Below are 21,648 nucleotides of genomic sequence, written 5' to 3'. Positions count from 1 at the left end.
GAAAACAATGAAAGAAATAATGGAAACAATGAAGGAAACTGCTAATAAAGTGGAAAATAACCAAAAGGAAATCAAAAAACAATCAAATAAGAGATAAACGATATGAAGAATATAAAAAGGATATAGCAGAGCTGAAGGAACTGAAACAGTCAATTAGGGAACTTAAAGATGCAATGGAAAGTATCAGCAACAGGTTAGACCATGCAGAAGAAAGAATTTCAGAGGTAGAAGACAAAGTTCTTGAGATAACTCAGATAGTAAAAGAGGCAAAAAAGAAGAGAGAGAAAGCAGAACGTTCACTGTCAAAATAATGGGACTTTATGAAGCGTTCCAACATACGAGTTATAGGAATCCCAGAAGGGGAAGAAGAATGCCCCAGAGGAATGGAAGCCATACTAGAGAATATTATAAAAAAAAATTTCCCAAATATCACCAAAGATTCTGACACACTGCTTTCAGAGGGATATCGGACCCCAGGTCGCCTCAACTCTAACCAAGCTTCTCCAAGACACATTGTGATGAACCTGTCCAAAGTCAAGACAAAAGAAAAGATTCTGCAAGCTGCCAGGAGTAAGCGCCAGTTGACCTACAGGGGCAAATCCATCACAGTGACCGCAGACTTCTCTAATGAAACTTTCCAACCAAGAAGAAAATGGTCATCTACCTTTAATCTACTTAAACAGAACAATTTCCAGCCCAGAATTCTGTACCCTGCTAAGCTAAGCTTCAAAATTGACTGAGAAATCAAATCGTTCACAGATATACAAACATTGAGGAAATTCTCCACAACAAGACCAGCTCTACAGGAAATACTTCAACCTGTTCTGCACACTGACCACCACAATGGATCAGCAGCAAAGTAAGAACTCAGAAATTAAAGAACAACACCTAACCTCCACACTGATGCAAAAGATAAAACAAACCAATGGACTCTCACAAAATAAGATGAATAGAATACTACCACACTTATCAATTATCTCAATAAATGTTAATGGCTTCAATTCCGCACTGAAGAGACATAGATTGGCTGACTGGATTAAAAAACACAAGCCATCCATTTGCTATCTATAAGAAACACACCTGGCTTCAAAAGACAAATTAAAGCTCCGAGTCAAGGGTTGGAAGACAATTTTTCAGGCAAATGGAATTCAGAAGAAAAGAGGAGTTGCAATCTTATTTTCAGATTCATGTAGATTTAAAGCAACTAAAGTCAAAAAAGACAAAGATGGTCACTTTATATTGGTCAAGGGAAAAATACAACAAGAAGACGTTTCAATTCTAAATATTTGTGCACCCAATTTAAATGCTCCCAGATTCTTGAAACAGATCTTACTCAGTCTGACCAATATGATATCAGATAATACCATAATAACAGGGGACTTAAATACTCCTCTTACAGAGCTGGACAGATCCTCTAAACAGAAATTAAACAAAGATATAAGAGATTTAAATGAGACCCTAGAACAACTGAGCTTGATAGAGGCATATAGAACTCTCCGTCACAAAGATAAAGAATATACATTCTGGGCGGCGCCTGTGGGTCAAGGGGTAGGGCGCCGGTCCCATATGCCGGAGGTGGCGGGTTCAAACCCAGCCCTGGCCAAAAAAAAAAAAAAAAAAAGAATATACATTCTTCTCATCACCCCATGGAACATTCTCCAAAATTGATCATATCCTGATCACAAAACAAATATCAACAGAATCAAAAGAATTGAAATTTTACCTTGTATCTTCTCAGACCATAAAGCACTAAAGGTGGAACTCAACTCTAACAAAAACGCTCGACCCCACACAAAGGCATGGAAATTAAACAACCTTCTGTTGAATAACAGATGGGTGAAGGAAGAAATAAAACAGGAAATCATTAACTTCCTTCAGCATAACAATAATGAAGACACAAGCTAACAAAACCTGTGGGATACTGCAAAAGCAGTTTTGAGAGGAAAATTCATCGCTTTAGATGCCTACATTCGAAAAACAGAAAGAGAGCGCATCAACAATCTCACAAGAGATCTTATGGAATTGGAAAAAGAAGAAGAATCTTAGCCTAAACTCAGTAGAAGAAAAGAAATATCCAAAATCAAATCAGAGATCAATGAAATTGAAAACAAAAGAATCATTCAGAAAATTAATGAAACAAGAAGTTGGTTTTTTGAAAAAATAAATAAAATAGATAAACCATTGGCCAGACTAACGAGGAATAGAAAAGTAAAATCTCTAGTAACCTCAATCAGAAATGATAAAGGGGAAATAACAACTGATCCCACAGACATACAAGAGATCATCTCTGAATACTACCAGAAACTCTATGCCCAGAAATTTGACAATGTGAAGGAAATGGATCAATATTTGGAATCACACCCTCTCCCTAGACTTAGCCAGGAAGAAACAGAGCTACTGGACAGACCAATTTCAAGCACTGAGATCAAAGAAAGAATAAAAAATCTTCCAACCATAGAATACCCTGGTCCAGATGGCTTCACACCAGAATTCTATCAAACCTTCAAAGAAGAGCTCATTCCTGTACTGCAGAAATTATTCCAAAAAATTGAGGAAGAAGGAATCTTCCCCAACACATTCTATGAAGCAAGCATCACCCTGATACCAAAACCAGGAAAAGACCCAAACAAAAAGGAGAATTTCAGACAAGTCTCACTCATGAATATAGATGCAAAAATTCTCAACAAAATCCTAGCCAATAGATTACAGCTTATCATCAAAAAAGTCATCCATCATGATCAAGTAGGCTTCATCCCAAGGTTGCAAGGCTGGTTTAACTTACGCAAGTCCATAAAACGTTATCCACCATATTAACAGAGGCAAAAATAAAGATCACATGATCCTCTCAATAGATGCAGAAAAAGCATTTGATAAAATCCAGCATCCTTTTCTAATTAGAACACTGAAGAGTATAGGCATAGGTGGCACATTTCTAAAACTGATTGAAGCTATCTACGACAAACCCACAGCTAATATTTTACTGAATGGAGTAAAACTGAAAGCTTTTCCTCTTAGAACTGGAACCAGACAAGGTTGTCCTCTGTCACCTTTACTATTCAACATAGTGCTGGAAGTTCTAGCCAATACAATTAGGCAAGACAAGGAAATAAAGGGAATCCAAATGGGAGCAGAGGAGGTCAAACTCTCCCTCTTTGCTGACGACATGATCTTATACTTAGAGAAGCCCAAAGACTCAACCACAAGACCCCTAGAAGTCATCAAAAAATACAGTAATGTTTCAGGATATAAAATCAATGTCCACAAGTCAGTAGCCTTTGTATATGCCAGTAACAGTCAATATGAGAAGCTAATTAAGGACACAACTCCCTTCACCATAGTTTCGAAGAAAATGAAATACCTAGGCATATACCTAACGAAGGAGGTAAAGGACCTCTATAAAGAAAATTATGAAATCCTCAGAAAGGAAATAGCAGAGGATATTAACAAATGGAAGAACATACTATGCTCATGGATGGGAAGAATCAACATTGTTAAAATGTCTATACTTCCCAAAACAATCTACCTACTCAATGCCATTCCTATCAAAATACCAACATCGTACTTTCAAGATTTGGAGAAAATGATTCTGCGTTTTGTATGGAATTGGAAAAAAACCCGTATAGCTAAGGCAGTTCTTAGTAACAAAAATAAAGCTGGGGGCATCAGCATACCAGATTTTAGTCTGTACTACAAAGCCATAGTGGTCAAGACAGCATGGTACTGGCACAAAAACGGAGACATAGACACTTGGAATCGAATTGAAAACCAAGAAATGAAACTAACATCTTACAACCACCTAATCTTCGATAAACCAAACAAGAACATACCTTGGGGGAAAGACTTCGTATTCAATAAATGGTGTTGGGAGAACTGGATGTCTACATGTAAAAGACTGAAACTGGAGCCACACCTTTCCCCACTCACAAAAATTGATTCAAAATGGATAAAGGACTTAAATTAAAGCATGAAACAATAAAAATCCTCAAAGAAAGCACAGGGAAAATACTGGAAGATATTGGCCTGGGGAAAGACTTCATGAAGAAGACTGCCGTGGCAACTGCAACAACAAAAATAAGCAAATGGGACTTCATTAAACTGAAAAGCTTCTGTACAGCTAAGGAGACAATAACCACAGCAAAGAGACAACCTACACAATGGGAAAGGATATTTGCATATTTTCAATCAGACAAAAGCTTGATAACTAGGATCTATAGAGAACTCAAATTAATCCACATGAAAAAAGCTAACAATCCCATATATCAGTGGGCAAGAGTCATGAATAGAACCTTCTCTAAAGATGACGACGAATTGCTAACAAACACATGAAAAAATGTTGATCAGGTCTATATATTAGAGAAATGCAAATCAAAACAACCCTGAGATACCATCTAACCCCAGTGAGAATGGCCCACATCACAAAATCTCAAAACTGCAGATGTTGGCGTGGATGTGGAGAGAAGGGAACACTTACACTGCTGGTGGGACTGCAAACTAGTACAACCTTTCTGGAAGGAAGTATGGAGAAACCTCAAAGCACTCAAGCTAGACCTCCCATTTGATCCTGCAATCCCATTACTGGGCATCTACCCAGAAGGAAAAAAATCCTTTTATCATAAGGACACTTGTACTAGACTGTTTATTGCAGCTCAATTTACAATCGCCAAAATGTGGAAACAGCCTAAATGCCCACCAACCCAGGAATGGATTAACAGGCTGTGGTATATGTATACCATGGAATACTACTCAGCTATTAAAAAAAATGGAGACTTTACATCCTTCATATTAGCCTGGATGGAAGTGGAAGACATTATTCTTAGTAAAGCATCACAAGAATGGAGAAGCATGAATCCTATGTACTCAATTTTGATTTGAGGACAATTAATGACAATTAAGGTTATGGAGGGGGGAGGAAAAGTAGAAAGAGGGATGGAGGGACGGGGATGGGGCCTTGGTGTGTGTCACACTTTATGGGGTCAAGACATGATTGCAAGAGGGACTTTACCTAACAATTGCAATCAGTGTAACCTGGCTTATTGTACCCTCAATGAATCCCCAACAATAAAAAAAAAAAAAAAATCAATGTCCACAAATCAGTAGCTTTCATATACATCAACAACAGTGAAGCTGACAATCAAATCAAAGACACAACACCCTTCACAGTAGCTTCAAAGAAATGAAATACCTAGGAACATACCTAACAAAGGAAGTGAAGGTTTTCTACAGAGCGAACTATGAAACTCTGAGATGTTAAGAAATGGTAGAACACATTATGCTCATGGCTGGGAAAATCAATGTTGTTAAAATGTCCACACACCCAAAGCAATAAACAATCCCCCTTAAAACACAAACATCATACTTTGAGGAACTTGAAAAATAGTTCTTCATTCTATATGGACTCAGAAAAAACCTAAATAGCCTTCGCAATTCTACAAAAAAAACCCCAAATCTGGAGGCATCACTTTACCAGACCTCAGGGTATGCTACTAGTCTGCAGTTATCAAAACAGCATGGTATTAGCTTAAAAATAGAGACATCAATCTATGGAACAAAATAGACAACTTCAGAGATGAAACCAGCCTCATTTATCTATCTGATCTTCAATAAACAAAACAAAAGCATACACTGAGAAGAAGAATCTGTATTTAATGAATGGTGCTGGGAGAACTGGTTAGCTACAGGTAAAAAACAAACTAGACTCACATCTCTCACCACTTACAAAAATTAACTCATGCTGGGTAAAAGATTGAAATCTAAGACACAACACAATAAAAACTCTAGAAAAAGTGTGGGGAAATTCTTACCAATACTGGCTTGAGGAAAGATTTTATGAATACAACCCCATTGGCAACTGTAGCAACAACAAAAATAAACAAATGGGACCTGATCAAACAAAAAAGCTTCTGCACAGTTAAGGACACAATAAACAGAGCAAACAGACAACTTTCACAGTAGGAGAAGATACTTGCATACTATGAATCTGACAAAGTGCTAATAACCAGAATCTACAAAGAACTAAAGCAAATTAAGGAGAAAAAAGCAAACAACCCTATTAATCACTGGGCTACAGACATGTACAGAACCTTCTCCCAAAGAAGACAGACAAATGGCCAACAAACACATGAAAAAATGCTCACTGTCCCCAGACGTCAGGGAAATGCAAATCAAAACCACCCTGAGATATGACCTAACTCTGAGGGAACAGCCCGTATCACAAAGGCCTAAAGCTATAGATGCTGGCATGGGTGTGGAGAGAAGGGAACACTTACAGGCTGTTGGTGGGGTTGCAAACTAATACAGTCTTTTTGTAAAGAAGTATGGAGAATCTTCAAAGAGCTAAAAGTAGATCCCACAATCCCATTACTAGGTAATCTATCCAGAAGAAAAAAAAAATCATTTTATCCTAAGGACATTCCCACTCAAGTGTTTACAGTATCTCAATTCATAATCACCAAAATGTGAAAGCAACCCAAGTGCTCAACCCATTAACCCACAAATGGGTTAATAAACTATGGTATATGTATACCAGAGAATACTCTTCAGTCATAAAAAAAAAAAAAAAAAAAAATGGAGACTTTGCAGGTTTTGTATTTACCTGGATGAATTTGGAGAATATTCTCCTAATCAAAGTACCCAAGAATGCAAAAGCAAGCTTCCGATGTACTCCATACAAATCTGAAACTAGTAGATGAACAACTCAGGCCCAGGCCCCCAGGAGAGAAAAACACAAAGTCAAGAAGGGTGATGGGGAAAGGAGGGAGAGGGAGTTTGGTAAGCTCCCACCCAACAAGTACAATGTGGCACATCTCTAGGGTGATGGACTTGGACTTTAACTTACAAATGCAAACAATCTAACCTAATCATATGTACCCTTATATTAATCCCCCCAAAAATCCATCTGATTAGCCAGACAACAAATCTACGAGGGTAATGATTTTACTAGTGAGTTGATAACTACTAAAATAGTAGCAGTAGTAAAATAGTGTTACAGACTGAATTGTTTACCCAAAAATCAAATGCTGAAGCCCTAACCACATTACAGTTAGAATGTTACAGTAAAAGTCATGTGCTGCATAAATGATGTTCCAGTCAATGATGAACAGCATAATGACCTGGTTGTATAAGATTATAATGGAGCTGAAAAATTCCTATTAGCTAGTGCTAAAGATTAACAGTCTTTGTAACATTACAGCATAGCACGTTATTCACATGTGTGTGGTGATGCTGGTGTAAATAAACATACTGCACTGTCAGTCATATAATTGTAAGTCTAACATACATAATTATGTATAGCACATAATACTTAGAACACTTGATAATGAGAGTAAACAACTATGTTACTGGCTTATAGTATACTATACTTTTTAATCATTATTTTAGAATATACTCCTTCTACTTATGTAGGGAAAAAAGTTAACTGTGAAACAGCCTCAAGCAGATCCTTAAGGAGGTATTTCAGAAGAGGACATTTGTTTTCATAGGAGATGGCAGCTCCTTGGGTTTTGGTGCCCCTGAAGACCTTGCAGGTGGCCAAGATATTGGGGTGAGCTGGGTGTGGTGGCTCCGGGAGGCCAAGATGGGAGGACAGCTTCAGGTCAGGAGTTTGAGACCAGCCTTAGCAAGAACAAAACCCTGTCTCTAATAAAAACAGAAAGTCTGCTGGCCATGGTAGTGTTTGGTGCTCATGGTGGTGTATGTCTGTAGTCTCAGCTACTGAGGAGGGTGACGCTGGAGGACTGTCTGAGCCCAAGCATTGGTGGTTCTGGTGAGCTATGATGACACCACTACAATCTACCTGGAGCAACGGAGTGAGACTTTGTTTTCTTCCCAGTGACCCACCAAAGATGTGGAGGTGTGGAGGTGGAAGAGATATTGATGATCCTGACCCTGTACAGATCTAGGCTGATGTATGTATCTTACATTATCTTAGTATCTAGTTTTTAGCAAAAATGTTTAGAAAATAAAAATATAAAAACTTTTAAAAATAGAAAAAACTTGTAGAATCAGGATATAAAGAAACTATTTTTATATACCTGTAAGTGTGTTTTAAGGTAGTGTCATTACAAGAGTCTTGAAGTTAAACAAATTACAAAGTTTATAAAATAAAAGTTACTGTAAAGTAAGGCTAACTTATTATTAAATAAAAATATTTTTTATGTGTATGAAGTCTACAGTAGTATAGTTATGTCTTAAGCCTTCATATTCATTTACTACTCCCTGATTCACCTAGAGCAATTTCCAATCCTGCACATTCATGGTAAAGTGCACAATATAGAGGTACCATTTTTGTATCTTTTACACTGTATTTTTTTTTTTTTTTTTTTGTAGAGACAGAGTCTCACTGTACCGCCCTCGGGTAGAGTGCCGTGGCATCACACGGCTCACAGCAACCTGTAACTCTTGGGCTTACACGATTCTCTTGCCTCAGTCTCCCGAGCAGCTGGGACTACAGGCGCCCGCCACAACGCCCAGCTATTTTTTTGTTGGAGTTTGGCCGGGGCTGGGTTTGAACCCGCCACCCTCGGCATATGGGGCCGGCGCCCTACTCACTGAGCCACAGGCGCTGCCCACTGTACCTTTTCTATGTTTGAAAATATTTGGATACACAAACACTGTTACAATTGCCTAAGTATAGTAACACTGTGCAGATTTATAGCCTTGAAGCAACAGGTTACACGTGTATATTTGTGTGTGTATAAATACCATATAATCTAGATGTGTAGTAAGCTATACCATATAGGTTTGTGTAAGTATACTCTATGAACGCACAACGATGATAACACCTAACAGTGCATTTCTCAGAATATGTACCTGAGTGATGCATGACTATATTTGGAGATAAGCTCTTTAAAGAGGTTATTAAGTTAAAATAAGGCCTTCCGAATGAGTCCTAGTCAATCTGAACAGTGTCCTTATAAGAAGAGACATGTCATGCCTCTAGAATGACAGGAAGAGACAGGAAAGGGGAGGCTATCTTTCGAAGGAGAAAAGAGTCAGAGGAAGCTAATCCTGCCAGAACTTTGATACTGGATTTCTAGCCTCCACAACTGTGAGAAAATAAATTTCTGTTGCTTAAGCTACACAGTCTATAATATTTTGTTATGATAACCCTAGCAAACTAGTACATACAATAAAGTAACAATTACTATTGAAGCAAACAAAATATCATATATTAGGTTAGTTCCAACCCCCCCCAGAAGACAAGTCACTTTGGGATTAAAAGCAAATGACCACTGTGGGGTTGGAGATGAAACTTAGGAGTCTAGTATTACCTTTAAGTAAATATACTACTAAATGCCTACTACATGGTAGGTACTGTGGTTAGGTCCCAGGGACATCAAATGTTTTAAGACCTTTCATTGAAGATAATAAATAAAAGTAGGCAGACAATTCTAATACTGTGTGACAGTAGCAGCTAATGAGAATGCTAACATTTACTGCAAACTTATTATACTCTGGTTCTAAGTGCTCTAAGTTCCTAACAACAACTCTGTGAGATATTATTATTACTCCAATTTTACAAACAAAGAAACTGAAACACAGGGAAATTAAGTAACGTGCTTTAGATGTTATAAACTAGGGACTGGCAGAGCCAGATAAGCGCCCTTAAGAACTCTGGTGAGGGTCTTACCTACTATATGCACTACTGTGTGGTTTTATGCTCTGACACTGGGGAGTATTTCAGGTTTCCTTTGTGATAAATGGAACTTCAGCACTGTGTACAGACCTCAGATCACGTAGATTCTAGTTCTCAACAGTTTTGAAATTATTTCTTGCCCTTCTGAAGATTTTATGTTAAAATATTTTGGGGGAACTAAAGGTCTAAATACATTCATACAGTGGTTTCCATCAGAGAAACTATCTGTTCTTCCAATTCTGTTGGGGCAAAAAGTATCTTTATAACTTTCTGAGTACTACTTTTTTTAATATTTTGTTCTCTATGAACTTGATCCATTACAATTATCACATAAAATTGCATTTAATAAAAAAATTGCATTTAATTTGAACTTCTAATGTACAAATAAGTAAAACATAAATTATTAACAGTTAAAACTATGTTTTGTCAAATATCACTTAGATAATGAATAAGAAAGTAGGTAAAAAAGCCTATAATATTCTTAATGCTAGATTATGTTCTAATATTAAAAATCTTACAACACAGCAAATATAATAAATTCTGCATGCATGCCATCAGTATGGTGAGCTGAATTCACTATAAAAAAAATTCAAAACAATTTCATTTTTTTAAAGAGCTATAGAGCTTTTTTCAACCTATTTCTTACAAATTGATAAAAACTGAGGAGTTATGGTTAAAGCAGAGGTGAGCTATGAATAGGAGAGTTTGGAGCTTTATATTATACCCTTTCTCTCCCATCCCAAATACAAGGTAGCCTCTTGGAATTCTGATGGGCCACTAATGACAACAGTTTGAAAAATGACCAGCTCACAGGAAATTCTTACAAAACAAACCACTTATAATAATAAGATGAAGATATGCAGCACTCTTAACTTTCAGAAGAAATTCTCGGAGTTTTTTCTTTCCCTCTTCCTTTCTATAATGACTTAATGAAACAAGAACTATGTGAAGAAATGTGTTACAGTCTAAAGGGAGTGGGGGTAACAGAAAAATTACTTACCAAAAAGTAAACAAAAGAACCCCCTTAAAATTACAATTTGTAATGAGTATTATTAAAGAAACAAACTGGGTATAGTCATAAAAAATAACAGAGATAAGTGGTAAAGACACAGAGGACTTCTCTGAGGAAGAATTAATACATAGGGATGGCGCCTATGGCGCAAAGGAGTAGGGCGCCAGCCCCATATGCCAGAGGTGGCGGTTCAAACCCAGCCCCGGGCAAAAAATGCAAAAAAAAAAAAGAATTAATACATGGAAGGGAAGGTCTGATAAAATTTACCAGAAAAGATGGGAATTCTTTTTTCTTAAATTTTTGTTATACAAATTTCAAAGGTAAGTAGACTATTAAAATAAACTTCTATGTACCATTATCTACTCACAGCCAATTTATCTTACCTATATTAATACCCACTCCTCCCACTCTACCGTGGAGTATTTTGAGGTAAATCTCAGATATCATATAATCTCACCTATAAACATTTCAGTCTGTATCTCTAAAATATAGGGTCTCTTTTCTCTGACTTTGGTGAAAAACAAATTAGTAATCATTAACTAGTTTATCTAGAAAAGCCTTCCATATTTAAAAATTGAATATATTGTATATAACTCATATGAAAGAAAAAAATCACAAGGGAAACTGAAAATATTTTGCATTAAGCAATAATGAAAATGTAGCATTACAAAATTTGTGGAATGTAGATAAAACACAGCTTAGAAGAAAATTCATAGTTTTATAGAAAAGAATATTTTAAAAATCAATGACCTAAGGTTCCAACTTACAAAGATAAAGAAATGTAAGCCCAGAAGAAGGAAATAATGAATAGCAGAGATCATTGAAACAGATAAACATAAATTATTAGCAATGAAAATGGGATTGCACTACAGAACCTGCAGATATGAAAAGATAAGAAGGGGTTATTATGGAAAAATTTGTGCCAATAAATTTAATAACTTAGCTAGGAATAAAAGAGAACTTCCTAAATGTGATTAATGGCATTTGTGAAAAATCTATAGTAATCATTAGCCAGAATGGTGAAAATGAAGGCATCTCCCTCAAAATTGGGAATAAATCAAAGGTGCGTGCTCTCACACACAATACTGTGTGAAATACCGTAGCCAGTAAAAAGAAGAAAAAGACACAAAAACTTCACAAATTTGGAAAAAAGTAGAAGTACCCCTATTCATAAGAGACATAATTATTTATGTAGAAAATCCTAAGGAATCACCAAAACCCACTGGTGGCTTTAGAAATGCCTCAGGATATACAATATACATTATATGTGTGTGTGTGTGTACACACACATATATATATAATCAAAATCAGCTGGGTGTGACAGCTCATGCTTCTAATCCTAGCACTCTAGGAGACTGAGGTGAAAAGGACTGCTTGACCAGGCATTTGAGACCAGCCTGAGCATGAGCAAGACCCTGTTTTTACAAAAGATAGAAAAATCAGCCAGGTGGGATGGTGCATGCTTGTAGTCCTAGCTACATGGGAGGCTGAGGTAAGAAGATTACTTGAGCTCTGGAGTTTAAGGTTGCAGTAAACTATGATGACTCTACTGCACTCTAGGCCAGAGGACAAAGCAAGGTTCTACCTTTAAAAAAAAAAAAACAAAAAAGTGGCTTTAGAAATGCCTCAGGATATACAATATACATTATATATGTGTGTGTGTGTGTGCACGTGTGTGTGTACACACACATGTCAAAATCAGCTGGGTGTGGCAGTGCATGCTTCTAATCCTAGCACTTTAGGAAACTGTGAAAAGGACTATTTGAGGACAGGCGTTCGAGACCAGCCTGAGCATGAGCAAGACTCTGTTTCTACAAAAGATAGAAAAATCAGTCAGGTGTGGTGGTGCACGCTTGTAGTCCTAACTACATGGGAGGTTGAGGTAAGATTACTTGAGCTCTGGAGTTTAAGGGTGCAGTAAACTATGATGACTCCACTTGTACTCTAGGCCAGGGGACAGTCATGTGGGGGGGAAGGAAAAACAGAGAGAGGGAAGGAAGGGGGGGCAGGGCCTTGGTGTGGGCCACACCTTCTGGGGGCAAGACATGATTGCAAGAGGAATCAGTGTAACCTGGCTTATTGTACCCTCAATGAATCCCCAACAATTAAAAAAGAGAAAATCAATTCTGTCTACAGAAACAAACGGAAAATAAATCTTTTTAAAAATTCCATTTATAGTGCCTGAAGACATGGAGTACTTCACGTTTCAAACTCAATCATGAAGAACACATTTAACAAAAGGCATGCAAAACCTCTACACTAAAACGACAAAGCACCGTTGAGCAAAATTAATGAAAACCTTAAAAAAATGAAAAGTGCAGTTTATCTTTCCATTGGCATAAGTCTCAATAGTATCACTCTTCAAATTGATCCAAGTTATAGTTCCAACAGGCATTTTTTTAAAAAATGGAAATTAGCTGATTTAAAAATTTATATGATAATGCAAAGGTCCTAAAATATCCCAGCAATCTGATGGAGAACAAAACTGGAGGGCTTATACCACCTGACTTCAAGTTTTGCTGTAAGGTAATTTGGTATTAGCATAAAGCTAGACAGAGAGACCAGTGGAACAGAGAACCCAGAACAGACTTACTTACATAGTATTTTTCAAAATTACAAAAGGTGTGAAAGGAATTCTTATGGTAAAGAATGTTTTCCAAAAATGATGCCACAACTGTATACTGACATGGAGGAGATGACTCAGGCTCTACATCATACCACAAACAAAAATTAAGTGAACATATCATAAAAGGTAAAGCTTTCAGAAGAAAACATGAGGAAATATTTTTACAATCATGAACCCAAAGATTTTTTCAGCCAGATATAGAAAATAATCATAAATGGAAAAATCAATAAATTAGATGTCATCAAAATTAAAAATTTCTGCTCATCTTGGATTAAAGAACCATGATCAAGGGGATTAAAAATAGGCTTTCATATTTCTGTGTTTAACTCATTTATAGTTATCAACATATATGTAAAGATTAACATGCCTATTTCTGAATCGATGGGAATTTTATTTAAAAAAATATTCTTAAAGAACAAACAAGAGAGAAGCATGGGAACAATATGTGCACAGCTCAGTGAATGTTCACATATTAAACCCGTGCAACCAGACCCACAGCATGATCAAGACACACAACATTACTAGCATCCTGAAAGCTCTCTGTTCCCTCCAACAGTAATTAGCACCAACTTCTAACATCACTGATCATAGTTGAATTCCTTTTAACGCTTTAAAAACAACTATCATATATGGTATAACCTATGTAAGTTGACCACCCAAGGGACTGTAACAAACTGGTCAACAAACAAAACTAGGCCTACCTTACTGATAGGTACATGTCTGGTCTATGAAAATTAGGTCAACATAAGGAGGTATCAATGCAAGGAGGTGGTCAACTATGTATACAATACATGTAGAAGAACTGACAGCTAACATATAGATATCTGGCCTCAGAATTCAAAAGTATGACAAATTTATCAGTTAAACGAAAAATATCTTCCGATTTTCCTGGATGGTATTCCTTTGGTTAACAATGTCCTCCATCTCACCCCTCTTTTTCCCTCGATGGAGGTAATTCTTATATGTGCTCCAAAACCTGAACATTCTTTGATTTTCTTTTTTTTTTTTTTTTTTTTTTTTTTTTATTGTTGGGGATTCATTGAGGGTACAATAAGCCAGTTACACTGATTGCAATTGTTAGGTAAAGTCCCTCTTGCAATCATGTCTTGCCCCCATAAAATGTGACACACACTAAGGCCCCACCCTCCTCCCTCCATCCCTCTTTCTGCTTCCCCCCCCATAACCTTAATTGTCATTAATTGTCCTCATATCAAGATTGAGTACATAGGATTCATGCTTCTCCATTTTTGTGATGCTTTACTAAGAATAATGTCTTCCACTTCCATCCAGGTTAATACGAAGGATGTAAAGTCTCCATTTTTTTTAATGGCTGAATAGTATTCCATGGTATACATATACCACAGCTTGTTAATCCATTCCTGGGTTGGTGGGCATTTAGGCTGTTTCCACATTTTGGCAATGGTAAATTGAGCTGCCATAAACAGTCTAGTACAAGTGTCTTTATGATAAAAGGATTTTTTTCCTTCTGGGTAGATGCCCAGTAATGGGATTGCAGGATCGAATGGGAGGTCTAGGTTGAGTGCTTTGAGGTTTCTCCATACTTCCTTCCAGAAAGGTTGTACTAGTTTGCAGTCCCACCAGCAGTGTAAAAGTGTTCCCTTCTCTCCACATCCACGCCAGCATCTGCAGTTTTGAGATTTTGTGATGTGGGCCATTCTCACTGGGGTTAGATGATATCTCAGGGTTGTTTTGATTTGCATTTCTCTAATATATAGAGATGATGAACATTTTTTCATGTGTTTGTTAGCCATTCGTCTGTCGTCTTTAGAGAAAGTTCTATTCATGTCTCTTGCCCATTGATATAAGGGATTATTGGCTTTTTTCATGTGGATTAATTTGAGTTCTCTATAGATCCTGGTTATCAAGCTTTTGTCTGATTGAAAATATGCAAATATCCTTTCCCATTGTGTAGGTTGTCTCTTTGCTTTGGTTATTGTCTCCTTAGCTGTACAGAAGCTTTTCAGTTTAATGAAGTCCCATTTGTTTATTTTTGTTGTTGTTGCCATTACCATGGCAGTCTTCTTCATGAAGTCTTCCCCCAGGCCAATATCTTCCAGTGTTTTTCCTATGCTTTCTTTGAGGATTTTTATTGTTTCATGCCTTAAATTTAAGTCCTTTATCCATCTTGAATCAATTTTTGTGAGTGGGGAAAGGTGTGGGTCCAGTTTCAGTCTTTTACATGTAGACATCCAGTTCTCCCAACACCATTTATTGAATAGGGAGTCTTTCCCCCAAGGTAAGTTCTTGTTTGGTTTATCAAAGATTAGGTGGTTGTAAGATGTTAGTTTCATTTCTTGGTGTTCAATTCGATTCCAAGTGTCTATGTCTCTGTTTTTGTGCCAGTACCATGCTGTCTTGAGCACTATGGCTTTGTAGTACAGACTAAAATCTGGTATGCTGATGCCCCCAGCTTTATTTTTGTTACTAAGAACTGCCTTAGCTATACGGGGTTTTTTCCGGTTCCATACAAAACGCAGAATCATTTTTTCCAAATCTTGAAAGTACGATGTAGGTACTTTGATAGGAATGGCATTGAATAGGTAGATTGCTTTGGGAAGTATAGACATTTTAACAATGTTGATTCTTCCCATCCATGAGCATGGTATGTTCTTCCATTTGTTAATATCCTCTGCTATTTCCTTTCTGAGGATTTCATAGTTTTCTTTATAGAGGTCCTTCACCTCCTTCGTTAGGTATATTCCTAGGTATTTCATTTTCTTTGAAACTATGGTGAAGGGAGTTGTGTCCTTAATTAGCTTCTCATCTTGACTGTTATTGGTGTATACAAAGGCTACTGACTTGTGGACATTGATTTTATATCCTGAAACATTACTGTATTTTCTGATGACTTCTAGGAGTCTTGTGGTTGACTCTTTGGGGTTCTCTAAGTATAAGATCATGTCGTCAGCAAAGAGGGAGAGTTTGACCTCCTCTGCTCCCATTTGGATTCCCTTTATTTCCTTGTCTTGCCTAATTGTATTGGCTAGAACTTCCAGCACTATGTTGAATAGTAAAGGTGACAGAGGACAACCTTGTCTGGTTCCAGTTCTAAGAGGAAAAGCTTTCAGTTTTACTCCATTCAGTAAAATATTGGCTGTGGGTTTGTCATAGATAGCTTCAATCAGTTTTAGAAATGTGCCACCTATGCCTATACTCTTCAGTGTTCTAATTAGAAAAGGATGCTGGATTTTATCGAATGCTTTTTCTGCATCTATTGAGAGGATCATGTGATCTTTATTTTTGCCTCTGTTAATATGGTGGATAACGTTTATGGACTTGCGTATGTTAAACCAGCCTTGCATCCCTGGGATGAAGCCTACTTGATCATGATGAATGACTTTTTTGATGATAAGCTGTAATCTATTGGCTAGGATTTTGTTGAGAATTTTTCCATCTATATTCATGAGTGAGATTGGTCTGAAATTCTCCTTTTTGCTTGGGTCTTTTCCTGGTTTTGGTATCAGGGTGATGTTTGCTTCATAGAATGTGTTGGGGAAGATTCCTTCTTCCTCAATTTTTTGGAATAATTTCTGCAGTACAGGAATAAGCTCTTCCTTGAAGGTTTGATAGAATTCTGGAGTGAAGCCATCTGGACCAGGGCATTTTTTAGTTGGAAGCTTTTTTATTGTTTCTTTGATCTCAGTGCTTGAAATTGGTCTGTTCAGGAGGTCTGTTTCTTCCTGGCTAAGTCTAGGTAGAGGGTGTGATTCCAAATATTGATCCATTTCCTTCACATTGTCAAATTTCTGGGCATAGAGTTTCTGGTAGTATTCAGAGATGATCTCTTGTATCTCTGTGGGATCAGTTGTTATTTCCCCTTTATCGTTTCTGATTGAGGTTATTAGAGATTTTACTTTTCTATTTCTAGTTAGTCTGGCCAATGGTTTATCTATTTTATTTATTTTTTCAAAAAACCAACTCCTTGTTTCATTAATTTTCTGAATGATCCTTTTGTTTTCAATTTCATTGATCTCTGATTTGATTTTGGATATTTCTTTTCTTCTACTGGGTTTAGGCTTAGATTGTTCTTCTTTTTCCAATTCCATAAGATCTCTTGTGAGATTGTTGATGTGCTCTCTTTCTGTTTTTTGAATGTAGGCATCTAAAGCGATGAATTTTCCTCTCAAAACTGCTTTTGCAGTATCCCACAGGTTTTGGTAGCTTGTGTCTTCATTGTTGTTATGCTCAAGGAAGTTAATGATTTCCTGTTTTATTTCTTCCTTCACCCATCTGTTATTCAACAGAAGATTGTTTAATTTCCATGCCTTTGGGTGGGGTTGAGCATTTTTGTTAGAGTTGAGTTCCATCTTTAGTGCCTTATGGTCTGAAAAGATACAAGGTAAAATTTCAATTCTTTTGATTCTGTTGATATTTGTTTTGTGTCCCAGGATATGATCAATTTTGGAGAATGTTCCATGGGGTGATGAGAAGAATGTATATTCTTTATCTTTGGGGTGGAGTGTTCTATATACGTCTATCAAGCATAGTTGGTCTAGGGTCTCATTTAAATCTCTTACATCTTTGTTTAATTTCTGTTTAGAGGATCTGTCCAGCTCTGTAAGAGGTGTGTTAAAGTCCCCTGTTATGATGGTATTATCAGATATCATATTGCTCAGACTGAGTAAGGTCTGCTTCAAGAATCCGGGAGCATTTAAATTGGGTGCATAAATATTTAGAATGGAAATGTCTTCTTGTTGTAGTTTTCCCTTGACCAATATAAAGTGACCATCTTTGTCTTTTTTGACTTTAGTTGCTTTAAATCCACATGTATCTGAAAATAAGATTGCAACTCCTCTTTTCTTCTGAATTCCATTTGCCTGAAAAATTGTCTTCCAACCCTTGACTCGGAGCTTTAATTTGTCTTTTGAAGCCAGGTGTGTTTCTTGCAGACAGCAAATGGATGGCTTGTGTTTTTTAATCCAGTCAGCCAATCTATGTCTCTTCAGTGGGGAATTCAAGCCATTAACATTTATGGAGATAATGGATAAGTGTGGTAGTATTCTATTCGTCTTATTTGGTGAGAGTCCATTGCTTAGTTTTATCTTTTGCATCAGTGTGGAGGTTAGGTTCTGTCCTTTGATTTCTGAGTTCTTACTTTGCTGCTGATCCATTGTGGTGGTCAGTGTGCAGAACAGGTTGAAGTATTTCCTGTAGAGCTGGTCTTGTTGTGGCGAATTTCCTCAATGTTTGTATATCCGTAAATGATTTGATTTCTCCGTCAATTTTGAAGCTTAGCTTAGCAGGGTACAGAATTCTGGGCTGAAAATTGTTCTTTTTAAGTAGATTAAAGGTAGATGACCACTGTCTTCTTGCTTGGAAAGTTTCATTAGAGAAGTCTGTGGTAACTCTGATGGATTTGCCCCTGTAGGTCAACTGGCGCTTACTCCTGGCAGCTTGCAGAATCTTTTCTTTTGTCTTGACCTTGGACAGGTTCATCACAATGTGTCTTGGAGAAGCTCGGTTAGAGTTGAGGCGACCCGGGGTCCGATATCCCTCTGAAAGCAGTGTGTCAGAATCTTTGGTGATGTTTGGGAAATTTTCTTTTATAATATTCTCTAGTATGGCTTCCATTCCTCTGGGGCATTCTTCTTCCCCTTCTGGAATTCCTATAACTCGAATGTTGGAACGCTTCATAAAGTCCCATAATTCTGACAGTGAACGTTCTGCTTTCTCTCTCTTCTTTTCTGCCTCTTTTACTGTCTGAGTTATCTCAAGAACTTTGTCTTCTACCTCTGAAATTCTTTCTTCTGCATGGTCTAACCTGTTGCTGATACTTTCCATTGCATCTTTAAGTTCCCTAATTGACTGTTTCAGTTCCTTCAGGTCTGCTATATCCTTTTTATATTCTTCATATCGTTCATCTCTTATTTGATTCTGTTTTTGGATTTCCTTTTGGTTATTTTCCACTTTATTAGCAATTTCCTTCATTGTTTCCATCATTTCTTTCATTGTTTTCAACATGTGTATTCTAAATTCCCTTTCTGTCATTCCTAACATTTCTATACTGGTGGAATCATCTGCAGTAGCTACCTCATGGTCCCTTGGTGGGGTTGTTCTAGACTGGTTCTTCATGTTGCCTGGAGTTTTCTGCTGATTCTTCCTCATGAGTGATTTCTTTTATCTGTTTGCTTGCCCTAATTTTCCTTTCACTTCCTCTTGCTCTTTAAGTTCTTGTGCCTGTGGACTAAAGGTTACAGGACCAGAAGGGTGAGAAGGTTGAAGAGCAAAAAAAAAGGGGATGAAAGAAAGGAGGACCGAGTGATAAGAAAAAAAGAAAGATAGAGAAAGGAGAGGGGGTGGGTATAAGGAATATTGACAAAAAGAAGAGAGGAACAGAAAGAGGGAGACAGGGCAATATAGGTGTACAGTAGGGTACTTTGACACAACCTTAAAAAACCCCACCTTCTGGGGGTGCCCAGTTGCGTGGTTCCCTTGAGGTCAGCAGCTCTTTGCTAACCTGATCAGACACAGTACCCCACCTCCACCAAGTAGAGAGGAAAGACAAAAATGCTATAAATCAAACCAAAAGAAGCAAACAGAAAACTTTACAGGGATAAAATTGGGTGAAAAACCAAATTATATCGGTAGAAACACTAGCAAAAATGAAGTTGAAGTTATTAAAAAAAGCAGCAATGGGAAATTATAATTAAACTAGGAAAATTGAGAAAGAAAAAGGGATCTGTGTGGAAAAGATTGAAATTAAAAAAACAAAAGAATATCAGCAACGTCAAAATAAACAAACAAAAAAAACAACCAAGCAAAAAAAGAAAGAAAAAAATACACAACCAAAAACAAAGCAGTTTGTATATGTTATTGAATATTGTCTGGGCAACACGTGGTCTTCTGGGGTATGAGATGTTAGTCACAGTTCAGATACGACTGGAGGCTGCTGATTACTCAAACCCCAGCAGGTAGACACCCTGAATCTCTCTTCAGCCTACTTAAAAGGCACTTCGAACTTGTAAACTTGTTGAGCAGAAGCTTTCCCAGCTTTCTTGCTGGAATTGCTGCTGAAGTGGCTATCCACTTACTCAGTGTGCCAAAACCGGTCTCACTCTGCCCCTGAGGGTTAGGGCTGCAAGGCGTCTCAGACCCCACCCTTAGGCTACTTGGTTGCTGGGTTACCAGCTCCCACCCGTTTCTAGCTCTGCGACCCTGAGGGCGGAGCTTGCCGGGGCAGATCGCTGGCAATGGATCCGTGTGACCCACCGCCAAACACTATTAGCTCCGTCTGGCTCAGCGGCTCAGACTGGTGCCCCAGACAACGGCCAAAGTTCTCGCACTCCCGCTCAGGCCTTCCCCAAGGCAGTTCAACTCAGTGCCAAGTCCAAGGACATCAAAACAGTTCACAGGTAAGGCCTTTCTGGTTTGCAGTCTCGCTGCTACTGAACTTACAGTTGTGGGCGGGTTTAGACGGATTGAACACACGCGACCACTTGCCGGTTTTCCACGGATTTAGTCCTCCTCTTGGGGTCCAGAAGTCTCTCGCTGACTCCCTGTATCCTCATAGGAGTGATGATAGGCAGTTCTCACCAGCCAGAGACGCCTGGAGTCCTATCTCCCCAGACTCACGGTGCCCAGATGCAAGGAAGCTGTTACTCGGCTGCCATCTTGCTCCGCCTCCCATTCTTTGATTTTCTAGTTTAGATGCATACCCTTCTCCCATTCCCACATATTTTTATCATAGTAATTGACACACTATTCCTGTAAGATCTGTGAGTCTCTTTCCTATACAGAGTGTAAATACTTGTGGCTAGAGACCCTAGCCTGTTATATACTTTTTTACTTCTACCTACTCTAGTCCTTTTCAACATGGTACATGATAAAAATGCCTGTTGGCTGAAGATCCATTAGTATGGAATCTGTTAAACTAGCAAAATTATTTAAATTAGTATTTCCAGGTCGTACTAATCTATATATATGAGTAGATATAAGTGTAGAGTGCAGTGAAAGCAAATATTATAATATATATACTAGATTACTCTGATTAAAGCCAGCAAAGGCAGTTTCAAACCATAGTTTTATAACAGTAAAAAGTGAAGTGAAATTTCAAAAAAGTAATGTTTAAGTTAAATGTATGGATAATAATTAATATATTAACATGAAGAATATTTCCCTATGGAATCAAAATGAGATTCTATACAATATGAAAAATTGCTTTCAAAATAAAAAAGGCATAAATTTTTATATATTCAGATACAAGCAGTGAAAATTCAAATAATATCTCATTTTAATTTGACATATCCTAACTTATTAAAATAGAAGTATTACTGAGGACTAACATATAACTTTTACTGCACTCAACGAAGTAACTACTGGACCCTGAACTATTAGTGACATTACTGGGAAAATACA

General features: G+C 37.4%; 1 protein-coding gene across 6 annotated transcripts in view; it reads right to left on the bottom strand.

Moving 5' to 3' along the window:
- Positions 1-21,648, bottom strand: part of CDK8 (cyclin dependent kinase 8) — a 161,087-nt gene that overhangs the window by 68,463 nt on the left and 70,976 nt on the right. The gene's annotated exons all lie outside the window — the stretch shown is intronic.

The sequence above is a fragment of the Nycticebus coucang genome, chromosome 15, assembly GCF_027406575.1.
Source record: "Nycticebus coucang isolate mNycCou1 chromosome 15, mNycCou1.pri, whole genome shotgun sequence".
Taxonomy (NCBI): domain Eukaryota; kingdom Metazoa; phylum Chordata; class Mammalia; order Primates; family Lorisidae; genus Nycticebus; species Nycticebus coucang.
This window is presented reverse-complemented; position numbering and strand designations above follow the sequence as displayed.